General features: G+C 48.5%; 1 protein-coding gene across 2 annotated transcripts in view; it reads right to left on the bottom strand.

Annotated features, from left to right (window-relative positions):
- The window catches only part of SLC8A3 (solute carrier family 8 member A3), a 137,131-nt gene extending 120,194 nt beyond the window's left edge, over positions 1–16,937 (bottom strand). For both annotated transcript variants that reach the window (XM_054161575.1, XM_054161576.1), the window contains exon 1: positions 16,406–16,937. The gene's annotated coding sequence lies outside the window, so the exon portion shown is untranslated. The remainder of the gene's footprint in view (positions 1–16,405) is intronic.
- Between the last annotated feature and the right edge of the window lie 211 nt (positions 16,938–17,148).

Raw genomic sequence — 17,148 nt, 5'->3', positions numbered from 1 at the left:
TATTTTCAAAAAGGAAGAAAGCTCCACAGCAAGAAATCAAACCAAGAGGCAACAAAGCAACAATGGCTGCTAACAGCTAAGTTCCACACACCAAATTGCCAGTGTATACAAAACCAAAGGCAGACCTCTAAGTTCCTATTAATTTCATAGTTAGGAAAAATTCCCCTTAAACCATCATAGAAACCTTTAGATTTGACCTGTGCATAAGATTAGGTTGTCTGGCACCTCCCTTTCCTTCTCCTCTCCCTCCCAACTCCCAAATAAATCAGACACAGGAGTACATCTGTGGCCACATATCCTCCCTCCCCTGACACACCAGACTAGCCTGGAAAGGCTCCTGATTAGATCTGAGCATGGGGTGAGCCTTGCTCAGATGTGGGTGCTGCATGAGGGTCAGACAGAGATATCTCAAGATCAAGAGTTTTGTCTGACAAGGATCAGTCTCATAGCAGAGGGGATACAGCACTGCTATTAGTCTCATAGCCCTGCTCCCAAGCTAGAGAAGCCAGAAAATAAGGTTCAGTTTAATAACAGGGCCTCACATCCCTTGGCTCCAAAGCACACAAAACCTTTTTGATTGAGCACATGGGTGTTTTTTTGATAACAGCTATATATACACACACATATATATAACACAGCCAAAGAACACAAATAACCCAGTTTTCACAGAAGAGAGATTATACCTAACTCACACTCCTCCTGTCCCCAAAATAAAAGCATAACAAAATACTTAACACAAACCAAAGCGCATTTCTCAATTGTCTCCATTCAAACACTGTTGAGCCCTTTGCTCATCACTCCAAGAGTTGCACCCAGAGTGTAAGTTAAGATGTACCTGCAAGCCCAAAGCCAGAGCAGTGCTCTTAAGAGTCATTTGGTCAGAAAAATGTAACTTTCCAAACACAGAGCGGGCATTAAACCATCACACGGACGGCACGTGCCTATCTGACAGGAGTGCAACCAAGGAGCCCAAGCTGATTTTATGCAGGCTACTGCACAGCAAACCTCACCAGCTAGGTTTTACGAGAGAAAAGGCACTGTAACTTATGCTTGGGCCATGACAGGTCCCCACAGTCTGGCTCTATGGAAAAGTTATGGCGGGGAGCCATAGGTGCTCGGCGCTTTGCACTTGACGGTAAACATGCCAGAGCCCAGAGTTAGCTGCCTACAGAATAACCCCCTCGGCATGTGTCAAACCCAGCATTTTTCCTTCTGCCAAGATCATGCAAAAAGCTACCAGAGGAAAACCCAGCTCTCATAGCAGGTCTTTTAATATTTACAAGCTGGTGTCTCTACTAATTTGAGCAGTTCCTATCATTCCAAAAGTGTAAACAGGTGTTAATTGACATAACAAATCAAGTCTACTAATTCCTTACAGGAATGCAGCAGTGATGGGATTCACTTAGAATCCGTGATCCCAGGGGCTGAGCCAAACAGAGCAAAAAGCCATGTACAGCTAGTAGCAGCTTCCAAACACTCAACTTGCCCCAGGGACTGGTCCCTGATGGTTTTTCCTGTATTTTAGTATCTGTGAGGCTCCTGGAGAAGCAGTGCCATAAATAGCTAACCCATAAAGATGCCCGTACTTAACTGTCCCCTTCCAATACTGCACTGGCTCCACTTGACTGGTTGGGCATTTTATTTCCTTGCTCTCACTCCAGCTGAAAAATATCTGTGCAGGGCATGTGGATATATATGAATATAGGAGCTGCATTTTATGCTCTGTGCACAGATATGTAAAGGAGGAGCAGCAGACACTGAAGGAAATCCTTTGGTGGGTGGCCACAGTCACACTCTGAGAGCCTCCTTGGAAGCCGCGTTGCCCTTGCTCTTCCATTCCCCGTGCACCTCCCTATAGCTGAAAAATCCTCAGGCTAAGGATGCACAGCGAGTGCTATCCTTTTTTTTCTGTCAGAACTATAGCCTTTTTCACATTCAGAAAACAAAACCTGGTATTTAGGCTGACATATAGATTAGTAGTGGCTACCCTCCTGCTTAAAAAGCAGTATTATTGCTCTGATACAGACTTTCCACATCCCCCTTTCTTTTAATGAATATTGCACAGTCCCACTGTTGTTTTCCCAGGATGTTCAAGTGGCCAGTTCACACAGAAGATAGCTGGGACCTCTGGAGGTCAGCTTAGTCCAACCCCCATGATCAAGCAGGGCCATCACCCAGAGCCAGCTGCCCATGGCCACATCCAGGTAGCTTTTGTGTATCTGAAAGATATTCAGGAACTTAGGATGGAGTCTCCACAACTTTTCTGGGCAACCTTTGTCAGTGCTGTCACCCCCACATTAAAAAGAAAAGGCAAAACCAGAAAAGATATGGAGCCCAAGCCTGCTCATGATAGCCACATCCAGGGTCAGTGCATGTGAAGCCAGAACAAACTCAGCCTGTGTGCAAACCGCACCAGCACCTCACTGTAGTGCTTTGGTGGCAACCACATTCTGATATGGCCAAAAGTCACTGTTGCAATCTTTTGGAAGTTGCTGGGCTGGCTCCATTGCACATTTAGAGGCAAATCTTCAAATGCCAATGTTTTGATTACATTTGGAGGCACAATTGGAGCCTTTAGGTACTTGAATACCAGTGCACACCATTCCTTGCAGTCTGAGCAGCCCCAAACTGAGATGGCAGATGCATTCTTCAGGCCCTTGATATTATGCCTATGATGTAAAAGGTCCAGTGAAGAGGCTAAAACTTCTTCCTTTGTGGTTTATGAGGCTGAGGGAAATAAAGAAGTGAAGTTACTGGGTCACCCACTCGATAGCCCCCCTGCTTCTTCCACAGACTGCAGCTGATAGACACAACCTGGAGCAGCCACCTGACAGCACAGAGGGTTGCAATGGGCACCAATTTCCCTGCTGCTGCCTTCGAGGCACTGGCTTTCATCACTCTCTGTCTTGCTGGTTTATACAGAGCAGCAAAGACCATTTGGGGAGCAAAGGGGAAGGGAAAAGAATTATTCCAGTGGTGTGAGGAAAACTTCTTGTCAGTAAAAGACATTTTATGTACTGCCCGTGGCAGCACACAGGGTGTGTTATTTACTGCTCCTGCTTCATGGACGTATTATACTGCCGGTTCAGGTGCCACCATCAGAGTGCAACTTATCACCTAGTGACTTACAGCATCTTAGAGGAAAGATGACAGCAACAACTCGTGACAATTCTTTAGCACTCTGATGACAGATCTGCAACAGCTACAATTAAAGACCCTAGGATTTGTCATCAACAGCGAGTCTGTGTTGCAAAGCCGGTAGTTATTTGTAAACAGAGGCAGGCCAAGTGCTAAACAAGAGGGGGAAAGGTGTTATAATCGTATCTCACTCTCTGTAGGTCCAAAATTAGTTAAGAAAAACAAGCTTTCTGACAGAAACCCTCACTTGAGGCAAAAAACCCAAACCACGTGATGCACCGGATTTGACGCAGTAAGTAGCAGGGCAGGAAGCCCTTTCCTGGCTGGCTGGCTCATGGGCTCCTGGGACAGCCAGCAGCCAGTTATGCTGGGTGCTAACCCCAACAGCTGTGCTCCCATCCTCCAGAATGGCACAGTTTCTTTCTTAACTTCTTATCAAAGGAAAAAGTAACAAAAAAAAAAAAAAGTAAGAAAATGTCTGATTTTGTTGTGGTGGATGATCCAAATGCAGAAAAAAAAATGTTGTTACCAAAAGTGCCACATCACACGGAGCAAAACTGTAAGGCCTCCACAAGTCTGTTCAGCCAGGCTCATTCCTGGCTTAGTGAGAAAAAGGATACTAAAAAAGTGAATGCAGTCAGAAGCAGCATAAATGGGGCAGTGGAAGACCTGGGTGGGGAGAGGAGGAGAAGGCTACATGTCAGAAATCATCTTTGCCACTGCAGTGAAGAGCAAGCAGTTGTCATTTGCCATGACAGAGTGAAGACTTCTACACTTCTCTGGGTAATGGGCAACAAGGCTGGTGAGAGGCCTTGAGCACAAGCCCTACGAGGAGAGGCTGAGGGAGCTGGGATTGTTTAGCCTGGAGAAGAGGAGGCTCAGGGGAGACCTCATTGCTGTCTACAACTGCCTGATTGTAGCCAGGAGGGGGTTGGTCTCTTCTCTCAGGCAACCAGCACCAGAACAAGAGGACACAGTCTCAAGCTGCACCAGGGGAAGTTTAGGCTGGAGGTGAGGAGAAAGTTCTTCATAGAGAGTGTTGTTTGCCATTGGAATGGGCTGCCCAGGGAGGTGGTGGAGTCACCATCCCTGGAGGTGTTCAAGAGGGGATTGGACATGGCACTTGGTGCCATGGTTTAGTAGTCATGAGGTCTGTGGTGACAGGTTGGACTTGATGATCTTTGAGGTTTTTCCAACCTTATTGATTCTATGATTCTACGATCTTTGAGGTCTCTTTCAACCTTGGTGATTCAGTGATGGGCACAGAAATAGGGTAGATGGGAAAGGCTCCTGCTCTCTCCAATTAGCACAGGTTTCGTTAATTTCAGAATGCCTCAGACCAGAGCCAGAAGAGCTGTCTGGGCCATGCCCCTGCATTGTTCCCCTTGTGAACATTATTTCCTAGTACTTTGTCCAGCCCTGTTTTAAATTACCCAAGTGATGGCATTTCTACAGCTTCCCATAGAGACTCTGCCACGCTGTAATTTATCTCCGAGGTTATAGCCGTCTGCCTTATATTTAGGATGAAATTAAGAAAATTTATACTGTTTGTTCTCATTATCCTGTCCTTGGAGCACTCTCAACCACTCTCCTCCCTGTCTGAGATTTACATGCTTCAGATACTTGTAAATAGCTGTTCTCCTCCACAGTTATTCTTTGGCCAAAGCACACACATTTATTTTGATCTTTATAAATTAGCCCAAGCTGCCCTTTAATCAATTTATCTTCACCTCCTCTTGGTTCTCCATCTCCAAGGCGGTCAGAAGCAGCCGAGGATTTGGGAGAGGAGTACATCAGTGCCTGCTCCCACTGAGAAACAGCAGCAAATCCGCTCTTGTTGGAGCTGGAAAGCCAAGCCTGGGTGGTGGAGCCTTGCCCCTCGGCTCTGCTGTACAGCAGATTTCCATGAGGCACTGGACTGTTACACAGGTTACATCAAGACCGACAGAAAATCTCCCTACGCTACTCAGTGTCGAAGGTCTCTCCACCCATTTGCTGTGTCTCCAGCATGGTAGAAGCAAGCATGAGGAGCACTGTGCTGACTGGCTCGTGTGGAAGGAAAGCAGAGCTTTCCAGTGTTTCAACCAGAAAGGCACAGCCTCCAGCTGAGAGGAGGGAAATACGCCGTAACGCACTCGCTGCTTCTGCAGATCTGAGCGCAGCAGGAGGCATGAAAAATGCACTGAGCTATGGGCTATCCTCAGAATACCTCCCACTTCACTTAGAAGGTGCCAAAAGCTGCAAATTCACCCATTTGAATACAGTTATCAAGTAAGATTTCACACAGCACCCTCACCACTTACCGACACACATCCCCACGTAGCTCTTATTGACAATTTAGATATCTTAATCCCTCAGTGGGTTTTTTCAGCAGTTAATTCTGCAACTGCTTTAAGAAAATAAACCCTCACATCTCCCATGATTAATTCATTTCTCCTAAGTCCAGGCTGTTTATTGCTCTTTGTTCATTTATGCACTAGCTGTTTACAGATTCTCTCTTAATATTAGCTCTGTTATTTGCCAGAGACTCAAGTCATATTTACCATATGGTAATTGCAGAGACGACATGGACAACAAACAGTGGAAACCAAGCTGCTCCAGCAATTACAGTAAGTGGCAGCAGCCTCCAGGCTGTCTGCTGCCCCACCTTCATTTCTTCTCCCCCCCACCCTCTGACACCTTTCTTTGTGGGTTATATAAAGCCATATCCCACTCTGATATCTATGGGTGGAGATTTTTTTCTTCACTATGGCATTACCAGAGAGGATTATTCACCTTACTCCTTTCAGTCTGTGTTTTAGCTGCAGGTCTGCACTTCCTGGCTGGTTGCCCCACTCTGTCCTGTCAAGGGTAGGTAATCTGAAATATCTTCCGAAGTTAGTCACTCTCAATACTCACATTTCCTCTGCCATTGTTATGATGGCACTAACTTTCTCCTCTACCCCATCCGTGGTCTCAATGTGTGTTAGATATTTCACTGGAAGAGTCACAAAGGGCCAGATTTAACAGGGTAGTTAAAAGCTTAATGGAGCAGCTTTTTCATCCACTTGGACACTCTGACCCCACTGAAATCACAGATTTTCCACTGGATACCTAAACATGATTTAATATTCCCACAAAAAAAAACAGACAGATGAGTACATGAGGCCACTGCTCTCTTCTCCAAAGAGACACATGAGGTCTATTTCTTGAGCATTTGGGCAGGTCCCACATCCAAAAGGCATAAGGTTAAGCCAGGTAAATATGTGGCTTGATCCTTCAAGAAGATTAAAAAGTCAAGATTATATATGTGTGTATGCCACCTTCAGAGCAATGCATACAACAAAGCATCCTGTCTGAGAAGGACAAGGCTCCTCCCTTGTCATTTCTAACATGCCTGCAATGATACTCCCCTAATTCCCAGCAGTCAGCAAGTCTTAACTTAGATACTAGTGAGGAACATTTGAAAACTGGATGCAGGGCATCGTGTATCACAAGAATTTCCTAGCCAAGTACATATAATCATGTTGTACTTTATCTCCAAAGCAGAAGAAATAGCATTTTCATTGTACCCAGAGCTCACATCAGCTTCCCTCCTTTGACCCTCCCTTCTGAAAGCCTCCTTGTATACAAAGTCATCTCAAAAATGAGGACTATCTTTTCAACCTATTCAGCTTACATAGCACCATGTGAAGAGAGGGTCCTTAGGACCAGATTTCCCCTGGCATAACTCAGCAGATGTCCAATAAGCCCAAGGCAGCAGAGCCAGCTTGTTCTACTAGAAGAGCTTCCTGAAGAGCTTTGGCAACGTTTCATACAACATAAACTTCCAAAAGGAAAGCATCATCTATTTCCTCTTTGCAACTCTTGTCACACACCTAAGCTGGGGAGTTATGTTCTTGTTTCCTCAAACCAGCTGCATTCCTGTCCATCCCATCCTGGTTCCTCTCTCCTCCCAGCTCTCCATGCTGGCCCCAGATTTGCTACAACTAGTCCTGCCAACAGGAGCAGCTGAGTCATGGGAGATGACCACATCAGCCAAATGCACTGAAATGAGACAAAGGAAGGAGAAAATCCTCCTCCTTCTCACAACCCCAGAACCCAGCTGGAAAGAGAGCCTGTGGTCTCTCTTCCACACCATATGGCCACTTGTCACCTTGGATCAGCACCCTAAAGTGCCTCATCTTGGAGGTATAATGATAGGAGTCACTGTTTTAATGCAAGTGCTTGAGTAACATGCTCATCCCACGCAGCCACTCATTCTATGGTCTATTTAAGCCACCAAGCCAAAGAGAGAGGACAGCCTCTATCTTCCCACTGAGGGTGACAATCTCTGTTACGCATGCTAGTAGTCCCACACCTCCACCATCTTCTGTTGCTGAGAGTTTCAGTAGAGGCCTGACTTGCACAACAGCTAAGGCAGGAATGGACAGCCTGTTTTCACACCTCCAGTCCACACTCAGCCATCATCCCATGCTTCTTCAGCCCAGAAAGCCTCTCCTGCACAGCTGTACTTCTTTGGTGGTGCCCTGAATCCAGCTCTTCCTGTCATTGATGATGACAGTAATTCCTGTCATCTGGGAAACCTGTCACAAGTGACAGAAAAACTCTTTGCCCGGAACAGTCCTCAAACACCAGAAGGTGAGGAGCACTGGGGTGAGACTGTTACTCCAGGCAGGGCCACTGTTACTATTACATTCAGGTCAGTGACACAAACAGGTAAAAGAACAAGCACAAAAGGTCTTTGACAAAGGATGGTCACTCTTAAAGACAAGAAAAGCCCTGAATCCATTTTGCTGTGGGAACTCAATGAGCAGATGAATAAAAATGGGTCCTGTATCCCAACAACCCTCCTTCCCCTTCCCATGCTCCCTGACCTCTGCTCTCCCTGCAGCCATGCACCCAAACACTTCTGTGCCTCTTCTTTTGACCCTTCCTCCCACAGCACCTCAGTGGTCCTTCCATACCCTGATACCACCCAAACAAGAGGTAGCAGGTACTGCAGCCCCTTCTGAGCCCCCTTGAGCTGGCCAGCTGGTCAGCAAGCTACCAGCACCACTGGTGCTCCTTGCACAAAGGCATAAGAACATGACATCTGAGAGACCACCCCCCTTTTGTCTGAGGTGACTGCAGCCAGCCCACCATGCCTGATAGCTGTGGGCTCTTATACAGATACTTGCAAACTATGACCATGCTGCCTCTTCATGCTTTCTTTGCAGTACCAAGTACACAAGGTATCCAGAACCCTGCACAAACAAGCACAACTCCTATATCTCCTCCCTCAGCCTTCCCCAGGAAATCAGCTTTGGTCAGGGGGAGAGAACTGGTCAACCAGGCCCAAAGAAGCTTGAGGCTAACACCACAAGAAAGCTCCCAGATTCAGGGTATTTTATCCAGTGAGCAGTGGAAACTTTTTTTAGTTCTGTGCTGTGCAGTAGTGTAACCTATGGAGCTCAGTGTTGTTAAGAAATAAGTACTGGAAGACTCCAAGGAAAAAATAGATGTGCATGGAAACACTTCAATGATCCATAGGTTCACCAGCTAGGACACATGCTCCCTCCTGCTCTTGAGCATGTTTCAACCTTGCCAGTTCTTGTGACACTCACTAATAGCTGTGTACAGTGAAAGCTGGAAAGACCCTTCCTAACTAAGCATCTGCTTCCTGACTGGGCCATCCTGCTTTGTCTGATCAGCCAAGCCCGTATGGACCCAAGTGTCAGGCAGAAAGCCACATGCAGAGGATAAATGAGGGGTTGAGCATGTGACAGATATGGCTGGAAGACTGGGAAGCTAAAATCATAGAACAGTTTGGGTTGGAAGGGACCTTTAAAGGTTATTTAGTCCAGCCTCCCTGGACATATTTAAATAGATGATGCTGTTCAGAGCCCCATCCAACCTGATCCTGAATGTTTCCAGGGATGGGGCACCTACCATCTTTCTGGGCCACTGGGGCCAGTGTCTCACCACCCCCATTGCAGAAATTTTCTTCCTTATACCTAGTTTGAATCTCCTCTCTTTTTAGTTTAAAACCATTATCCCGTTGCAAAAAGCCCTGCCAAAATACTATCCCCATCTTTTCTATAGGCCCCCTTAGGTACTGGAAAACTTCTACAAGGTCTCCCTCAACAATCCCAATTCCCTCAGCCTTTTTTCACAGAAGGAGGCATGGAGTTGTTGAGGGAAGTGAGGAGGAAAGCAGGATGGAGGGGGTGACACACTGAGGTGCAAGAAGAAGGGTGGATCTAGGCAGGCAACAGGCAAGCTGGCAGTTTTTTAGGAGTGACGTAGATGCACCAAGTGCAGCTGAGCATCTTCTCACCTTCAGTCTCCCGGTGTGATTCCCCTTAGTGGAAGCAGCTCTGTTGTGCTCTGAAGGTTAAGCTGTGCCTTCTGCCTGGCACAAGAGCACAGTGCAGCCAATGGGCAAAACTGCCTACCTACTTAAAAGCAAACCCCAACACTGCCAGGAGGGACAGGCTTTATTTTTAGCTGGGACACTAGCAGGGTCACTGCTGGTGCCGCATTTCCCCACAGAAGCCAGGGTTTCATGAAGTGTGCTGTGCGCGCAGGGTCACTGCCGGGGAAACATCTGTCAGGTCAGCTTTGGGGAGATGGATTATTTAAGTTAGAGAAAGAGAAACCTTTACTAGAAGAAGTGAAACTGCTCTGGAAGGTTAAAACAGAAGGGGGGAAAATGATACTTGGAGAGTCAGAGCAGGCAGTAATTTCTGTCAGGGCAGCGTTTAGTGGCCCCATCTCCAGCTGCCCAGCCTGTAGAATTACCCCATCGTGTCTAACTCCCAACAGCACAACTCACAACACCCGAGCTTTGAAAGGCTCATTTTTGTCTGAGGGCTTCCAAAACAAAAGCAGCAGTATGTCATTATCCCTCACTGAGATCCTCTGGAAAACACACGCAGAATGACTCTCCTTGCCTTGCACCTTGAAAACACTGAGACCATCACCTCACTGTGGCCCTTAAGTTCTCACAGAGAGGCTCCCAATTAGCCCCAAGGCAGGCAGCTCCCTCAGAGCTCACAGACTGGCTGAGCTCAGCACCCTCAGCAAGCTCAGGCCAGCAGCACAAGCACAGCCTGCTGTGGCCTCATCAGGACAAAGAATCAGGTCCTTCCCTGCTAGTGGGTTTCGTGGGTGCAGACCTAATAAAACAGTTGGCACCACTCCCTCTTGCACTGCCAGGGAATGCAGTCTGGAGGCTTCAACATGGGGAGATTGTTGTTGACGAAGTGCTGAGTGCTGGTGTGAAGCTTTCAAGAACTGAAAGGGGAGAGGAAGTTCTCATTTTATTCTCTTCTTGAAGAACCTAAGTCCATTTGGCATGTTGTGTCTGAGAAATAGCTTGGCCTAGACTCTGATTTATGTTTTTTAATCAAGACCAACCCCTATGCATGTTCTTGGGAAGATTTTATATTACAAATTATTTTGTCCTTTTTTCCCCCCCCCTGCTGATTCTTGTGCCTCTTAATAGTTTAAGAAGTGCTTTGCAGACCCCATCGCTCTTAGGTTCTTTGCAACTAATTTGCATTCACAACTATCCATCTCATCAAAAGCAGACTTCAAGGCTGAACCAACTGCAAGCCTTAACTGCTGCAGGCAATTCAGGCAGCAGCCTTACAGGTGGAAGCAGGGCTTCTTAAGCCAACCTTAACATTTTTCACCCCTGGTCTCTTGTTCCCACTCTGCACTGACTCTCCCTTTTTTTTTGTTGGCTATGCTATGCTATGAACAGGGAGCACAAACAGATCTGTCTAAAAAGTAAGGTGAACCCACCACCTGGCCTGACATACCACTGTGCCAGTACCCTGCAGGGAGTGGGATGGGAGCAGGAACAAGCATTCAGGGTGAGAAGGCTGTAGAAAGTAAGGCACAAAGGACAATTACGGTAGGGGCATTAGATGCATATGGGCAGGGGCAGGTTTGCCTCTTGCAGCAGTGAATCCTGCAACACCCCCTGGGCCATTTAGGAGCCTCATCCTGCTACTCAAAGGCAAAGATACATCTCCATCTTGGCATTTTCCAACCACCATGTGTGTTCAAGGGTTGCTGAGTAATCCCAGCAAAAAACACCAAACAAAAAAGCAATGGCAGAGGGTAAAGGTGTTTATCAAGGCGAACTTTAAGCTCAACATCAAGATAGTACTTCCTGTCAGGGAAGGTTCACCTCAAAGTTCTAAACCAAGACCTCCAGGCCTTAAAACAAATTTTCCTGGCAGCAGATGCTATAAAGAGTAAAAGGACAGCTTCTTTACACAGAGCATTACTTCAAGCCCTCATCCATCGCCAGCTGGTGTGGGCCAACGCTGCATGGTAGAGGCAGCACTGCCTCCCCATTTGGGTGTGGGGATCTGGGGTACTGGGCAGTGGTGGGTTTCACAGCCTTGACATTGGCCACAGACCCTCTCCTACCACTACTCACTCTGAGGGCAACTACATCATGTCTGTGGCAGTGGTGGGTTAACAGCTAGACATGACGATCTTGAAGGTCTCTTCCAACCAAAACAATTCTATAATCCAGAGAGTGCTGGACTGCAGAGCAAGGCACAGACGTGCTCTCGCTCTCCTGCTTTTACCCCTGCTCTGCCCAGGAAAAGAAACCAGCCTTCGCCACCATGCGGCACAGGAACACATTGGCAGAGCACCTTGCATTGTCTGCACCAGAGGCCTGGACACATCACCTTCAACACACCCTCAGCAGTCAGATTCAAGTGCCCTCTCCTGAGTATATGCCTGCATCACCACATTTCTTTTTGTTAAAACTGTATTCTGTGCTGCTGTTTGCTTCCAGACTGCCTCCAAACACCAGCCTAGGAGAGGATGATGAGGAAAGCAGCGGCAGTGCAGTCTCGTATGCCTACAGTTCCTAAAACTCTTTGACACCACCCTGCTTGCAAAATATGCCAAGCGGCATAGGATACTTAGTATTTCTGATTGCTCTTGACCTGGCTGTCTCTGCTGCTGTCCTGAGGTAGGAGGCTCAGGTAAAAAGACAGCAGAGGTAGGCAGCAAACAGATCAAGCCCAGTTTTGCAGGCTTGAAATAATCTCCTAGTGAATGGAAATGCTCAATGGAAACAGAAGCTTCTCCCTAAATCTGAATGCTCTGCAAAAGCTCCCTGTTTTATTACGTTGGAAAATCCTCACTGGAGTGTTTCATTAGAAAACAAGCTATCATAAAAGAAATGTTAAGAGCTCTAAGCTCCCCTCTCTCCCATGATGTCAACTGTCAGAAACATCAATGACAGCTCAGCTGTATGATCAAAGGCTCCAGCAAGCGGATTTAAAGACAGAATTACCATAAAACTGAGAGCTGAAGGAACATGGGGGCATGATCACCACCTGTTTATAAATGTGTTCTTATAGAGTGAACTAACCACTTTATGATGATGTACCACAGGCACAACAGTACCTGGGTCTTGTTGTTGAGACACTGGCAAGATGGAAGAGAGAGTGGTGGTACCTTCAGAATGGCATGATGCATTCCTGCTGCCTTGCTGTTCCCATGAAACCCTCCAACAAAGATGCCTAGAGGGGAGATGAGAAGCCATTGTGCTGAACTTTGTGCACACGCATCCGTGATGGCCCTCAACCAAAGTTTACAGTTTAAAGGAGAGCAGAGGGGAAGGAAGCATATAGACTACTGTCTGTATCACATTAGTCCCCAAGCAGTCCAGCAGTCCACTGAAGCTGCAGGAGACTTGAGGTGCTTCTTGGATTTCACCCTGGAAGTGAGCAGGTGCAGCAAGCTTGTCTTCAACCCCAAGCCCCACGTCACTGAAATCAGCAAATGCAGAACCACAAGCTCAGCAGCACAGGAGGTATTTTAAAGGCGCCCCAAGACCAGCTTGTGATCTCGTGCATCCCTCCATGCACGAAACTCTTTGGTACTAGACTATAATTTATTAGACATTTGTATGGAACTTGGAAACACAGGCTCCCAACGAGGCTGATGTCTTTAGGAGTTACTGTTATCTAAACAGTAAATCAACAGCAGTATTAATCTATGCCACAATAACTAAACACAGTGGGTGATGGGAGACAGAGCATCACAAATATAAATTTCCTGGCTTCAGAGAGTTTTTTTCCCCTGTTAAGAAGATGGTTTTGTCTGAATAATTTAATTTCCCTCACTTTTTTTTTCTTCTTTTTAAATAATATAGAATTAGATATTACTGCCTGACTCAAAAGAAAAAAAGGGCTGGCTGGCAATCAAAGCCATCTTTTTAACTGTTTAAGCACATGAAAGGCGTCTGAAACACAACAGCAACAAAGAACAAGGAACTATTTGTCAACGCCACTTGGTCATTGGGGAAGCTTAGGGGAGGAGACTGATGCTGTTTGTTTAAAACAAGCAAACAAAAACCTGACAGACAGACCATTTATCTGTATAGTGCCTCGCTTGGAAATATTGGCGGAGGGAATACATCTTCACTTGGTTTCTAATAAAAACTGCTGACACACTCTGTTACGGCACATCCCTGCCTTGGGGATGGAAGATGCCTATCACAGGAAGGATTCTCTGAAACCAAAGGATACCTACAGGACAGGGCACAGCAGCAAGTCAGCCCAGGTCCTTAGCAATCCCTCTACATGTCTGACCAGCAATACCATTGCATCAGATCAACCTCATCTGACTTCGGCACCACCAGCTCCAGAGGAAGGCAGATGAAACAGGGAGGCTGGGTTTATCCTTGGGTATCTCTTTTCTTCCCACAAGCCAGCCAAGCCAAGAAGCAGTGCCCAGAGTACCCTGTGACTGCTATTTAGAACTGCCCATGATTCCCAACAACAAAGCCTGCTCCAGTTGGATGAGGCAGCTCCTGCCCTTGCAGTAGCCCGTGAGAGCCCATGGTGCACAGCATGGTGGATGACCCAGGCCATACTCAATATCCAGCTCCACACGCACTCTGCTGTTCTGGATGCTGGTGGTCAAGAGCATGCTTCCCACCTTGCCCAGGGTGATGCTAAGGACTATGCCACCTGGTGATGGCATCAACCTTCCCAGGTGCCATTCTGTCAGCTGTACAGTGGGTTGGGGCAATCTCTCTGCAAGGAACAACGCTGCACAGCGTGGTGTCAGGATGGCTACATGTTTGCCTTCTCTCTTGCACCCTGTCACCCACTAGTTGCTGCAACCGTGTTCTCACAAAATCCCCACATGGGTAGCAACATGTAATTAACAATACAAATGAGACCTGGGGAGATGAAACAATGCACCCAGCAGCACACTGGAGGTGTGCCAGAGACCAGGTGCCTACTTGCATTTCTCCTGCACTCATGCAGGACCTCAGCAGCAAGATTACCACAATCTGTCATACCTTGGCCATTTCAGAAATGGTTGAACCACCTACTTACTAGAGCAGGACTCATATTTAGCTTGGAGGAAAAAAAACCAAGCAGATGGCTGTACTGCACCTTTTGCCTAGGGCTCTTTATCTATTCCCACTCAGTTCTCTCCTTCCCCATCCCAGTTGCTATTACACTGTTTTATTTACTGTAGGGATAACCAATTTGGCTGCCATCAGGTTTCACTCTTGCAGCAGAACCAGGAGCTCTCGCTCTCACTGCTCCTCAGCCAGCCCTCAGCAGTAGATGGACATGCTCTTCTCTATCATCCTGACTTCTGCTCAGGAAACAAGTCTTGTTCCAGCTGACCGCAGAGGCCTGAACATAAGCACTAAACACGACTTACTTTCTTAACCACGATCAAGCTACACAAATACCTGCAACAGCAGTGGATGGAGCAGGATTTGGATGCTTGTGCCACGGGGGAGTGATGCCTCTCCCCACTGCACCAAACCTACAGAACACCTTCAAGGCCTTTGTGTCTTAGCAGTCCCCTCAAGCCAGCTCTGCTCTCCTGGGCCTCCCGCCAGGCTCCCAAAGAGCACGGGATGAGCACTCTTGAATGGGAAGATGCTGCTGACAGTTACCTAAGTCTTCCAACCCTGTCCTCTCCAGAAATAAAGAAGCTCAACAAAATCACCCTTCTGCTCTACAAGATGCAATGAATTAAAGGAAAACCCCTTCTCACCAGCACTGTTCCTTCAGTGTCTCACCTTACATCTGAAAAGATTTTTAGGGTGAAATCCCCAGAACGTGCCCAGGAACAAACCAAGGAGCCAGGAACCCAGCCACTACACTACAGCTCCACTTGGGAGGTGAGAGGGGAGGGAAGAGATGGGGGGATGGCCATAGCCTCACATTTTTTAATAACAGTAATAAATCCCCAAATCACTTGTAATGGTTTCATCTTCCACACAGGGTGATCGATACTTTAGACACAGGTGACAGAAATAAAGCCCTGAAGCTTGCCAGAAGGGAGGAAGAATATGAAATTGCCCAACATTTAGGTCAGCTCTTCTGTGTTTGTGTGTGAGACATCACTGCTCCCCCCCGCCTGCCGGGGACTGCGGGGGCCCCGCAAGCGGCCCCCTGCTCTATTTAGGGCAGAGCCTGGCGCAGCAGCTATATTTGACACCGAGGGTAAACAAGCCGGCCCCGGTGGACAGAGCGCGACAGCTGCCCGGGACAGCGGCCTCGGTGCCCCCACCTCGCGGCCGGGGCTGGACCGACCCCGGTCTCCCACAGGCGAAAGGAAAGAAAAAAGGGAAAAAAAATAAATAAAAGCAAACCGAAAGGGAAATTTATGGCACTGCATGAAAGCCGCTTTCCCGCCCGGCAGCCGCGGGCAGAGCCGCCCTCCCGGGCTCTCCGGCATCCCTGGGGGCCGCGCCGCATCGCGCCGCGCCGCGCCGGGGCACCCCCGCCAGTGGCTGGGGGGATCCCGGGGTCGCGCGCGCGGAGCCGCGGGCTCGGGCTGCTCCCCGCCGCTCGCGCCCCGCCGGAGCCGCCGCGGCTCCCACCGCCCGCCAGGCCCCGACCCCGCAGCGCCCGGCCCGGCCCGGCCCGGCGCCCCCTCCCCGGCGCGCATCCACCCCGCAGCGCCTGCTCCGCGCCGTATGCAAAGCCCTGCCCCCGCAGCACACACACGCACCCGCACACACACACACACAGAGCATCGCGGCTCCGGGAAAACAGCGCGGATGGAGCGGGCTCGCAGCGCCGGGCCAACGTTACACGTTCCCTTCCCACCCCCAGCCTGGGAGATGAGCTACAAGGAGCCCCCCGCAGTCCCCCTTCCACCACTCCCCCCTCCCCATCACCCCCGGCCATTCGCATGTGAGGCGTGAAGCCCCACTTAATAGCAGGAAACTTAAGCGCCAGCCCTGGATCTCCTACAGAGCAGGGGGTAGCACCCACGTACTTACCCCTTCTGATGGCTTTCCCGACTTTTTTTTTCCCCCTTTTTTTTTTTCTTTTTTTTTTTTTTTTTTTTGAGGGGGGGCTCCGCTGGCTCCCCAGTACAAATCCTTCCGGTTCCTAAAGGGAGCTCATCGCATCTCCCGGTGATTCACCGACGGTGTGTGCGGGTTCGGGGGGGATTCGCCTTTGCATGTCAGTCCAAGTTGCCTGGCTCGTTACAGAACCTGTGCTCGCTTTTGCAGCTGTCAGGGTGAGCGGGGAGGTGCATCTGGAAAAGGGGGTGGGGGTGGAGGTAAAATGTTGATAAATCCACCAGCCTCGATCTTCAGCTCCGTGCGATGGAGTTTGGGGAGGGAAGGGAGAGCTGGCGGAGGGGGAGGAGGACGAAGATGAATGGGGGTCGAGGGAGGGGGGAAGAGAAAATGGCTTGTCCCCCAGATTGCCACTGAATCTGCTGGGCTTCCCCCGCTCCCGCTCTCACACCGTCAGGGCTCGGTCCAGGCTTCCCAGCATCACGGCAAAGCGCTGAGCCTGATTTCTGGGAGCCAGCGAGGTTTGCACAACTGCAGCAAGAAGCCAAATCAAAAAGCCAATCTGCGAGCCTCCAAACTCCACGTCACCCTATCAGCTGGCAGCCAGGGAGGGCTGCAACAGAATTACAAGCCATGCATATTTATTCTTTGGAGTCCAAGGGGGGGATTTTCAGAGCGTTTAAAAGCCAGGCACGACAAAACCAGAGCAAACCCTT

Source organism: Dryobates pubescens, chromosome 5 (assembly GCF_014839835.1).
Source record: "Dryobates pubescens isolate bDryPub1 chromosome 5, bDryPub1.pri, whole genome shotgun sequence".
NCBI lineage: Eukaryota > Metazoa > Chordata > Aves > Piciformes > Picidae > Dryobates > Dryobates pubescens.
Note: the sequence above shows the minus strand (reverse complement) of the source record. Positions and strands in the feature narration are given on the sequence as shown.